Genomic DNA, 10,747 nt, shown 5'->3' with positions numbered 1-10,747 from the left:
AGACTTTAAACTTACATTGATCAAATGAGATAAAGAAGGACACTCCATACTAATAAAAGGAGAAATACACCAAAAGGGAATAACAATTATTACCTAAATGTACACAACACTTTAAACTGTCAACTCAATATCTTCATATGTAAGTTAAAGAAAACTCTATTTTAAATATCTTAAATATAATAATATTGGGAAGATATATTACCTTTAAGAATCATTGGGTTTACACTAAATTCTTTTAAAAATCTTTTTTGTAAGAATATAAACATATATTAGGAATTAGACAAGATAAACTAATCCAAGTGAAAAGACGTTTTTATGCAGCACCAATCACAGTCACTTTGGTGAAATAGATAAGCACTTTGCAAAGGTAGAGAAGACCAATTTATAGTCCCTTGACTACAGGTTGTCTTGTATAAGATCTCATTTTTAAGGTGGATTCATTAATATCTGGGATAGAATTTGAATTTTCTCTTGAAATTCCTGACAGATAAAGCCTGCTTTACCAGTTCTGCCTATGGATGAGTCATTCTTAGGTCAGGTGACCACCTCATTCCAATCAGTTATGCAAGAGGAAGTAGAGCAGATTCAAGAAGAAGTGATCATGGAGTAACTGTTTTACTGTAATCATTGGGAATTCATGAGACATCACATTACCTGCAACACCACATTACCTGCAACACCAGACCAAAGCTATACATGTAGTGAGCTTACTTTCCTCATCCCCTGTAGAGGGAATAGAAGTCAGAGAAACAAGACAGTTAAAAGGAGATTTCAAAGGAGTATTACGTTTGAATTGACTAGATGGTTTTGATTTTCTTGAGTTTGTGTTCCCAAGTGAAAAGTCTACTCAAAGGAGATCATCCAGATTTAAACATATATTTTGTGGCATTTGTGTAATTGTGTTTTATTTCTCACATATTGTCAAGTGGCATCTGCAGTAAATTTATCTACAGTAAAATATTTAAATTTCCCCCAGTAAATTGATAATAGTAACAGGACAGTTGAGCATTGTGGGAAAAAATGTTGCATTTTTTTGCCCCTCATTAATTTTACATGCCTCCTCCTATTTTTACATTTGCAAAGCATGCAGAATATACCTAAGATTTTATTGGTCTCTCATTGGAAAATGCATTAAAGATTGAAATTTGGATGCAAATCCTCATCTGGACAAAATGTGTGCATTTTAAAAGTGCAAGTATGTAGCTAAGGCACAAACATGCCATGGCGCTATTGCTGTTCTTTTTTCCTTGGTTCTCCATCTTCTTTCAGCCTAGCGGCAGTAGTTTCTTCTTAATGTCCTTTCCTATCACACAGAGGTTTTTATTTTGAACTAGTTCATTTAACCCTAAAAACTAACTCAAGAAATGAGGCTCTGGTATTGTTGGCTCAATAACTTTATGAAACTTGAATCTAATACTTGAAATAGAACTGTGAAAGCATCATTTTTGGCCCTCATAATAACCAACACATATTCAATTCTATTCCATTAACACTCAAATTGAAGCATATTTTTAATATTTCCATTCCCATTGTTTTATTTTCCAGTCTGGTAATGGTTAACAAGGGGAAAGAAACCATTATGTTAAACAGAAGAAGAAATGAACACTAAAGCCATCTATCTTTTTCATTTCTACTAGTTTAATGGATATAATTTTGCAATATTATCTCAACAATTTTTGCTTTTGCTACCCATTTTATTTTCTGCATTGGTTTTTCTTTGGCATGCTGAAACTCAGTCCAATATTTTTAGCTCTCAGACAATGTAAGAGTTGTCTTAATATTAAGATAGCTTGTAGTCATTGCTACAGTTATTTAAAGAACAGGAGGGTAGAACATGTCCTGTCTGGGAGTTGGTATCAGTGGGGGAGGAGGTTGGGAAGATGTCTTGGAAGGTGAATATATTGCAAATGCCATGTAATCATGTGTGTAAATTGAATAATGATACCTGTTGAAACTATTCCAGGAATGGGGAGGGAGAATGGCAGAGGGGTGAATTCAAGTATGATATATTTGATACATTGTTAAGAACTTTTGTAAATGTCAAATGTTTAAGAAGCAGTCCTTGCTACCCAGTCCACCCATATACAATTTTTTCTTATGGTTTTATGCATGAATTCCTTGTCATATAAATCAGCTCTTATATTCAGTAAGTGTTCAAGCATTTTGCCTGAATTTTGAAGACACTATATCCCATGCCCATAAACACAGTGTTCAATTTCTGACAATTATGGGCAATGAAAGCATCTTTCATTATTGAAAGAGGTGAAAAAAGTAAAGATTTTAACTTTTTTTTGTTTGTTTTATAGAATTAACGCTTAATTTTTATTAAGTGTTAATTATGCAAATATGCACAAGTACTTTTTTAAACTTTTAACACCATTCAGATATTAAATCCAATTCCTTTAGATATTTCAAACTTTCATTGCAAATTTAATCTATACAATTCAAACACATAAGATAAACTTATGAACATGATGGACAATTTATTTACAACTACTTAAGCACCTTCTGTAAATTTAATCAAACTGAAATTTGTTTCTTTTTCCCCACCTTTATCAGAATATATGAATTTTTAAGGGGGATTCATAGTGACAATTCAGAATAGCCTTACATTTTAGCAATATTTTAACTTCCAATTGCATAGTGACAAAACATTCTGTAAACAATTGAACTAGTGAAATCACATAAAATTGTCTTGGAAAATCGGGTTGACAGAAAATTTCCAAACCCTTGAGGGGACCAAGAATCGATTGTACAGGTTCATGCCCTTTGGGGAAATTTCTTTAAATACAACTTGGAAATCAAGGGAGAAGCTCTTACTTCTTCATTTTTTAAATTTTCCTGAGCCCGTATTGCAGACAGCACATGGTAAATGGTGGAAACTTTCTCCACTCCCAGTGCCACAGACCCTGTTCCTATGTCTTGTGGTGTAGAAGGAAGAGTTGGAAATAAACTACAATTTGGTAAAACACTGAATTGACTTTGCTCCACAGACAATGCAAAGCCATCACCTTATTATTTAAGGAAATGATATTGGTGAGAGTTGTAATTCACAAACTCACATTTTTGCATTTCAGAGAGGATTTCAAATGTTGACAGAGTGTTTAAAATTATGGGTTTCACAGCTACCAAGTTTAATGCAAGATATGGGTCTAAGAATAATTGTGTATACTTGGGCTAATTATTTAAACTTCTTGACCCTGAGACTGTGCTTCTTTAATGAAGATTATAATATTAGCAAACAAAAGCATGTGGAAGTGAATAATGTAATAAATGGGAAACCACATTCAGCAATGTACACATAAGATTGAAGTAATTAGCAGATGTTATAAAATAATTCAAATCTTTTATTTATAGGAGTGATATGGAGAACCTACTACTTCTAGCTTAATGAAGTAAGACTTAATTTCAGGTTTTCATATTCAAATTAAATCAAAATAACTTAGACTTTCATCAAGTGCCTATTATTTGTATGTGAGGGGAGAGAACTTACAATGTCTGCTTTAAATTGTCAGTCTACAAATGTTCAAACTAGTGAGGATAGTGTGGTAACATATATGTATGTGTATATATATGTTTATACATATAAAATGATCAGATCAAGGTAATTGCTATACACATCTTGATCGTTTATCATTTCTTTGTGTTGAGAAAATTTGAATCTTCACTATTAGTTTTTTAAATACAGAATTAATTCTTTCCAATTTTTTTTATAATACTGTGCCTTAGAAGTTATGCTTCCTATGCAGTTGCCCTCCTATACCAATTAACCATCCTCTCTTTATTTCCACAATACTCTTTTAGTCTCTGGTAACCTCTGATCTACTCTATATTTCTATACCATTAACTTTTGTTAGCTTCCATATACGGGTGACAATGTACATATTTGTCATTATGTGCTTTACTAATTCACAAATATGTTCACTGTCTTGATGTTTCTGATTGAAAGAATCTATTTTCTGAGTATGCATAAAAATACTGATGCATTGATGTGGTAAGTTTAAGTCTTGTACTACCAGTTACAGACTTATTCACAAAGAACATAGCACTTAATTTCTGCCATAACATACTAATAGAAGGCATAGAAAATACATGAGGTAAAAATGGGTGACTGAAATAAGAGAAAAATCTTCTGAATTTGGTTATGTTCAGTTAATCTTCTGTTTGTTTCATGTCATAAATAGCATTAGGTTCCTGTCTCAAATCTGTTCAACAGTATCTAAGTGATAGAAACTCTGAACTGCATTAGTACTTACTGTGACTTTTCCCCATCGCATAAAATGAACTGAATCCCGTAGATACAGAAAAAAGAAGATTCAGGGAAGACACCAGTGTAAATGAAGAAAAGATATATATTATTTTCTTTTAAAATATGTGCATGTGTCTGTGTGAAAAAATATATATATATATATATATATATAGAGAGAGAGAGAGAGAGAGAGAGAGAGAGAGAGAGAGAGAATGTTAAGGTTAGGAAAATATTTAAGAAACCAGGAGAATGGCACTGAGAAGAGTGGATATGCTCAGCAATCTAAAAAGAACAATTTTCCATAGTTGTCTTGAAGAGGAATGTAACAAGACACAAGTAATAAATATTTTATTGATAAACAATAGTATGATTTTAAAAGATGGCAAATTTAAGAAATTTAAGGGAAAGGTTAAATACAAATAGGATTGCAACTTATTCTCTTAAATCATAATAATGACATTACTTACTTAGAAAGTACATGAAAGTACAGCTGATATGCACATCTGTGTACATACAATACATCTAAAATATCCTGCTTGAATTTCAGTATAAACACTAGTTATAATGTCAACCTTACTAATAAGCTGTCTTACAGTTTTAAAGTTTCATACATACATATATAAATATACACACACATACACACACGTATGTATATATTAGTGTTAAAGTGGAAATTCTAGTGTTTTCAAAACAATTGGTACAAATATTAATTTTGCTGCCAAAATGAAGAAGTAGGGAGTGATGACAACACTGCAACTTTAGGACACCATAGTATCCATTGTTGATGTTTTAACACTAAATTTGGAAATTCTTTCACATGAGAAATGGTGTTGATTTGCTTGAATATAATGAGTATTTTAATTCAAAAATGGCATTCCTCTTAGACCACCATATCTAAAGAAAGTGGAGAGAAGAATAATTTAATTATTAGATTAATTATTAGATTAATGTAGGGCTTTTCTTTCTTTAAAACTCACACTTATTTTGGGTATTTGTGTCCAGTGAGACTATCTGAAAAAAGTAGATGCAGTCAGGGATGAGGGCAGCAATAATGTATCCAAGGAATACTAATGACATTTGAAAGTGCTATTCTTTTAAAATTACCATTTCTGCACTGAAACCTATCAAACAAAATAGCTTTATTTCCAAATAAACAAGAGGAAGAGGAAAAGCAATTATCAGGAGTTAGGAGTAAAAATGCTATCATTTCTTTGTGAATGGCTGTGGCAGTTTGTGTTTACCTCAAATTATCATCTCCTGTGCTTCTAACTGCATCAGGGTTTTTACTTGTGTGGCCTCACTGACTCTCACAAAAACAGTCTATGGCCTTTCCAGTTAAACCCATTTACAGAAGTGAAACTTGAGGCTTTTAGAATTTTAAAAACTTTAAGTAACCCGGTCCATGCCTAGACAAAAAGAAGAGACTGGAGAGCCTGCATGTGAGTACAGGTCTGCCCAGATTGAGAGACCATATTCTTGCTCATTTCTGTACATTGTCTTTATGTTTTGTGCCCTAGGCTAAACCGAACATTGCTATATCATATTATTATTCTTTATAACAAATGACTTAAGTCTGATCCAATGACCTGATGGGGTTTGTGTGATAGTGTTTTAGTAGCTACAGAGTTTATAGTGCAGACAGCTATTGGGAAGAAACTCAAGAACAAATGAAAAGAGCTGGTTTAAGTGATCAGAAAAATGGATACTAATGTACATAGTCATATATGTTAATTTTTAACATTTGAAATTGTGTTTTCTCAAAGAGACAGTCATAAAATTCAGCTTGTTTCTCATTCTTACAATAAACTCAAATACTTATATTGTCACTGATTTTAACATCATATATGTACTCAGAAATATTCACACAAATATTGTTTGCTTAAAATGTTTCTTTTTTTTGTGCAGAGGAGGATACAGTTATCTTTTGAAGTTGTCTACTTATGGAAAATGAAGAACTGGTGTATTTATCTACATGACTTATGGCAAAGCTTTCTGTGGGTAAGGTGGCTGGGATTACAAATGAGTGAATTATAACTACAATTGGTAAGGACATTTTATCATAAGTAACATATTAACATTTTCATATTTAACACTGATCATAATCCTTGGATATGAAAATTGTTCTTTATGAATGTCTCTGCTTTATAATAAATTAAAAATTTGAATCCATGTCTTGAAACATTTTATTTCCTTAAAAATGGTATCATTGATGAAATACTTATCAAATAATAAAGTTTCAAGGAAGAAGAAAGTCTAACTTTAGAGATGGATAGAGACTATAGAAAGACCACATCTAGTATGAAGTTACTATAGGAAAAGGAAAACCTCCATGTCTTTCCAAATTGATTGAGTGGAGAGAACATAGATGTTGGACACAGACATTCTTTTTTAAAATCTCATGTCATATATATATTACTCTTTGATTAAAATTTGCATGAAATATATATTTGAACACACATGTGTTTAATGTTGCCAGTTACCATGAAAACAGTTACTATTCTTAAATTCTGTTCACAATTTGAATGACAAATTAAGTCATTCAAATCTTAACATTTCAAATATATTTATAAATAAAGTATAGAGCTAGGCATATTTCTGTCTTATAAAGAATGAATTAGTCCATTTAGGTATTTAGTCATTTCAAAGTATTAAAGAAATATTTGAGAAGTAGTCATAATTTCTAACCTCTTAAACTGCTTGGTTTTCTTCTGTTTGTAGATAAGATTGTGCATGGATGAAGGATGTATGCTGGTCCCAGTATTTCATGCCAATTGTAGACATAATTAATAACTTATAGTCCTTTCCTTTAAGTTAGTTTGGTTTCAGCATGACTCTCAATTATTTAGGAAGCTACTGTACAGTGATCATAGATAACCTTTGTAATAAAAACTGTGCTTCTTCTCTTCCGTAGGTGAATTCTTTCCTTCCAACCTTTTGAATCTGACTATTCAATAAATTATCTCCACCACAATACTGCCTGATCTCCAGCTGATGCCTTCAACAAATGTCTAATTTTGTATTCTGAAGGATAATAACATCACTCACATAAGTTCGAATAAAGGCACAACAACTAGTTGAAGACTATGATATGATAAACTGGTCTGAAGCAAATTTATATTAATCATAATTGTTGATTCTTCAAAACATTGTTTTATTTCACATTTTCCTTTGCAATCATGAAAAACCAGAGCCTTGTTACTGAGTTCATTCTTGTGGGACTTTCACAGAATCCAAAAGTTCAGAAAATAGTTTTTGTTGTATTTTTGTTTGTCTACATTGCAACTATTGGGAGCAACATTCTAATTGTTGTAACCATTGTCTGCAGTCCAACGCTGCTGCAAGTCCCTATGTACTTCTTCTTGGCATTCCTGTCCTTCCTGGATGCATGCTTCTCTTCTGTCACAACACCAAAGATGATTGTGGACTCCCTCCATGAGAGGAAGTCTATCTCCTTTGAAGGCTGCATGATGCAGGTCTTTGCAGTACACTTCTTTGGTGGTGTGGAATTGATTGTCCTCACAGCCATGGCCTATGACCGTTAAGTGGCCATTTGCAAGCCTTTGCACTACTCTTCACTCATGAACTTGAGGCTCTGTGGTACTCTGATTGGTGTAGCCTGGACAGGGGGCTTCTTGCATTCCATTGTACAAATTCTCTTCACATTCCATTTGCCGTTTTGTGGTCCCAATGTCATTGATCATTTCATATGTGACTTGTACCCATTACTGAAGCTTGCCTGCACTGACACATATGTATTTGGACTTTTGGTAACTGCTAATAGTGGGTCTATTTGCATCGTAAACTTCTCCTTGCTGCTGGTTTCTTATGGTGTCATCTTGTTCTCTCTGAGATCTCACCGTTCTGGTGGGTGGAAGAAAGCTCTCTCTACCTGTGGATCCCACATTGCTGTGTGGTTTTGTTCTTTGTCCCATGTATATTTATATATGCATGACCTCCATCAGCCTTCTCCTTTGACAAAATAGTGTCAATACTTTATACCATCCTAACTCCCTTACTCAATCCTATGATTTATACTTTCAGGAACAATGACATGAAAAATGCCATGAGGAAAGTGTGGAAGAGATAGATTGTAGTTTCTGAAAAAAAAATATTAGACTTACACAAGTATAATAGAAAATGTAAAGTAGTTGGCATTTATTTAGATGAACTCTTTATGGAATATTCACTTTATGAAAAGAGATGACATAATTTATAGAGAACTCATTAATGTGGGGGTCAGGAAATATTGTTTCAATTTGAGTTCACATGTTCACTATCAATTATCAACTTATTTTTATTATATATAAATTAAAAAGAATATAATATACTTCCTGAAATACTGAAACCAAATGGGAAGAGATTTTAGCTATCAGAATATTTGGAATTCATACTCTGATTTGAAAGACTCTTATGGAAGCATATGACAATATATGAGAAAATATGCAAAGAAACTCAAACAATACCATTTGAAAGAAGTTTCTATGCAACACAGATGTCATTGTCTCTAATGAATGTCTTCAGAATTTATGAGAGGCAGAGAAAGGATCATTCATACAACCTCAAGTATAGGCTGATGTACATTCATTAACATCTTGTAATTAATTTGATTTTCTTGACTTTCTTGACAGATAAAACTGATTGGCTCAGTCTTAATTGTGGATGAGTCCCTCTTGGGTCAAGTGACCACTTTCCTCTACTTATCTAGAGAAGAGGACTTGGAAAATGTTTCGCAAGGTGTAAAGAAGAATCTTTTATTCTGTTGTCTTGAGACACCATGTTACTAGCAGCAACACACCAAAGCTATAGATGTACTGAGAGTTCTTTCCTCATCTGCTACATAGGGAGTAAAACATAAAGGAATGAGAGAGGTAAAAGTATATTTCAATATATTATTACATTTCAATTTACTCATTTTACTTTTTTCTTGAATTTGTGTCCCCATTGGAAATTATTCTATTCAAATAATTATTAATAAAGAGAAAATGCAAATTTAAACACAGATTTTGTCATTCTCTAACTATGTTTTATTAGAGTCAAGTTGGCAAATTTATATGCAGTCATCTTATTTACAGTAAAATATTTCAGTTTCAACTAGTAAATCTATAGTACTGATATGCCGATTGAGTATTGTGTGTAATAATACTAAATATTTTTTTCTCTCATCTTACTTTTGCATGCCAGTCCCATTGTGGAAGGACATGCAGAAGATACATAATATTTCATTGATTTCCAATTTGAAAGTCCATTAGGGATTAAGAGTTTGGCCATAAACATCACCTGGACAAACTGCATTCAATTTAAAGCAAGTGTCTAACAGAGGCATACATTATTAAGGTGCTTTCCTTCTCATTTTCCGTGCTTCATCATTAATCTGCCTCATAGCAGTGGTTGCTTCTTACTTTTCTTTCCCTTCACAATCATGTTCTTATTGTGAATATGTTCATATGTGCCTAAGAAAAAGGTTGAAAAATGAAGATCCAGTATTGTTGAGTCAACTACTTTATGATTCTCTGATATAAAGCAATAAAATCAAAAGTTATTCTGCTGGGATTATATCTCAGAGTCATATCTGTCCCATCAATCACCCAAGGTCAAACACATTTGAACATTTTCATTTCTAATGTATTTTCTAATTTTCTAGTGAATAAAAGGTCCAAAGAAAAAAATAATACTCTGCAGAGAAATAAACAAATACTGGAAAGCATATACAGTTTTTTGTTACTACTAGTTTAATGAAGACAATTTTGAAAAATTGTCTCTAAAACAAGTATTAGCTTTTCATTTTATTTCACATGTTGATTTTGTAGGAATGGTGAATCTCATTCCGATGTTTTTAGCTCTTTGAAAATGGAACTATTGTGCCAATAATATGGTGACTTATTGTAGATGCTGTAGGTATTTAAAGAATTTACAGAAAATCATGTTTTTGATATGAAAATGGGAATTAAAAGGTCTCTACATCAATAGTAAGAGAAACTTTAGAAGCTATACAAACACATGTAGATTGAGCAAAATACTTTTGATTGATCAGTTGGTCATTGGAGAAATAGAGAGGAGTTAAAATATTCCTGGAATCAAGTGAAAATGAAAATACAATGAAAACCTGGGAGATGCAACGAAGTCCATTTTAAGGTATAAATTTACAGCAGGAACACCTACCATAATAATCAGAGAGAAGTCAAATAACCTACTGGTGTCCAAGAAAGTCTTAGAAAAATCAAGAATAAGCTAAACTCCAATGTTGTAGATATAAATAAATAATAGTTATCAGGGTAGAAATTAATGAACTGGAAAATAATTTAACAATATGAAGAATTAATGAAAAAGAGTTGGTTATTTGGAAAGATGAAGCCATTAGACTTTGAAAGAGAGATGACACAAATGAATGAAATTATAAATTAAAGGCAGTATTACAATGACAAAACAAAATTCAGGGTACCATTAGGGAATATTTTGAAAACTTATATTCAAGTACTCTGGTAAGTGTAAAAGAAGTAG

The 10,747-nt window shown here is 32.3% G+C and overlaps 1 pseudogene; it reads left to right on the top strand.

Moving 5' to 3' along the window:
- The first annotated feature begins 7,425 nt into the window (after nucleotides 1–7,425).
- On the top strand, nucleotides 7,426–8,336 carry LOC109676204 (olfactory receptor 4C15-like; annotated as a pseudogene).
- The last annotated feature ends 2,411 nt before the right edge of the window (nucleotides 8,337–10,747 follow it).

Source organism: Castor canadensis, chromosome 1 (genome assembly GCF_047511655.1).
Source record: "Castor canadensis chromosome 1, mCasCan1.hap1v2, whole genome shotgun sequence".
Taxonomy (NCBI): domain Eukaryota; kingdom Metazoa; phylum Chordata; class Mammalia; order Rodentia; family Castoridae; genus Castor; species Castor canadensis.
Note: the sequence above shows the minus strand (reverse complement) of the source record. Positions and strands in the feature narration are given on the sequence as shown.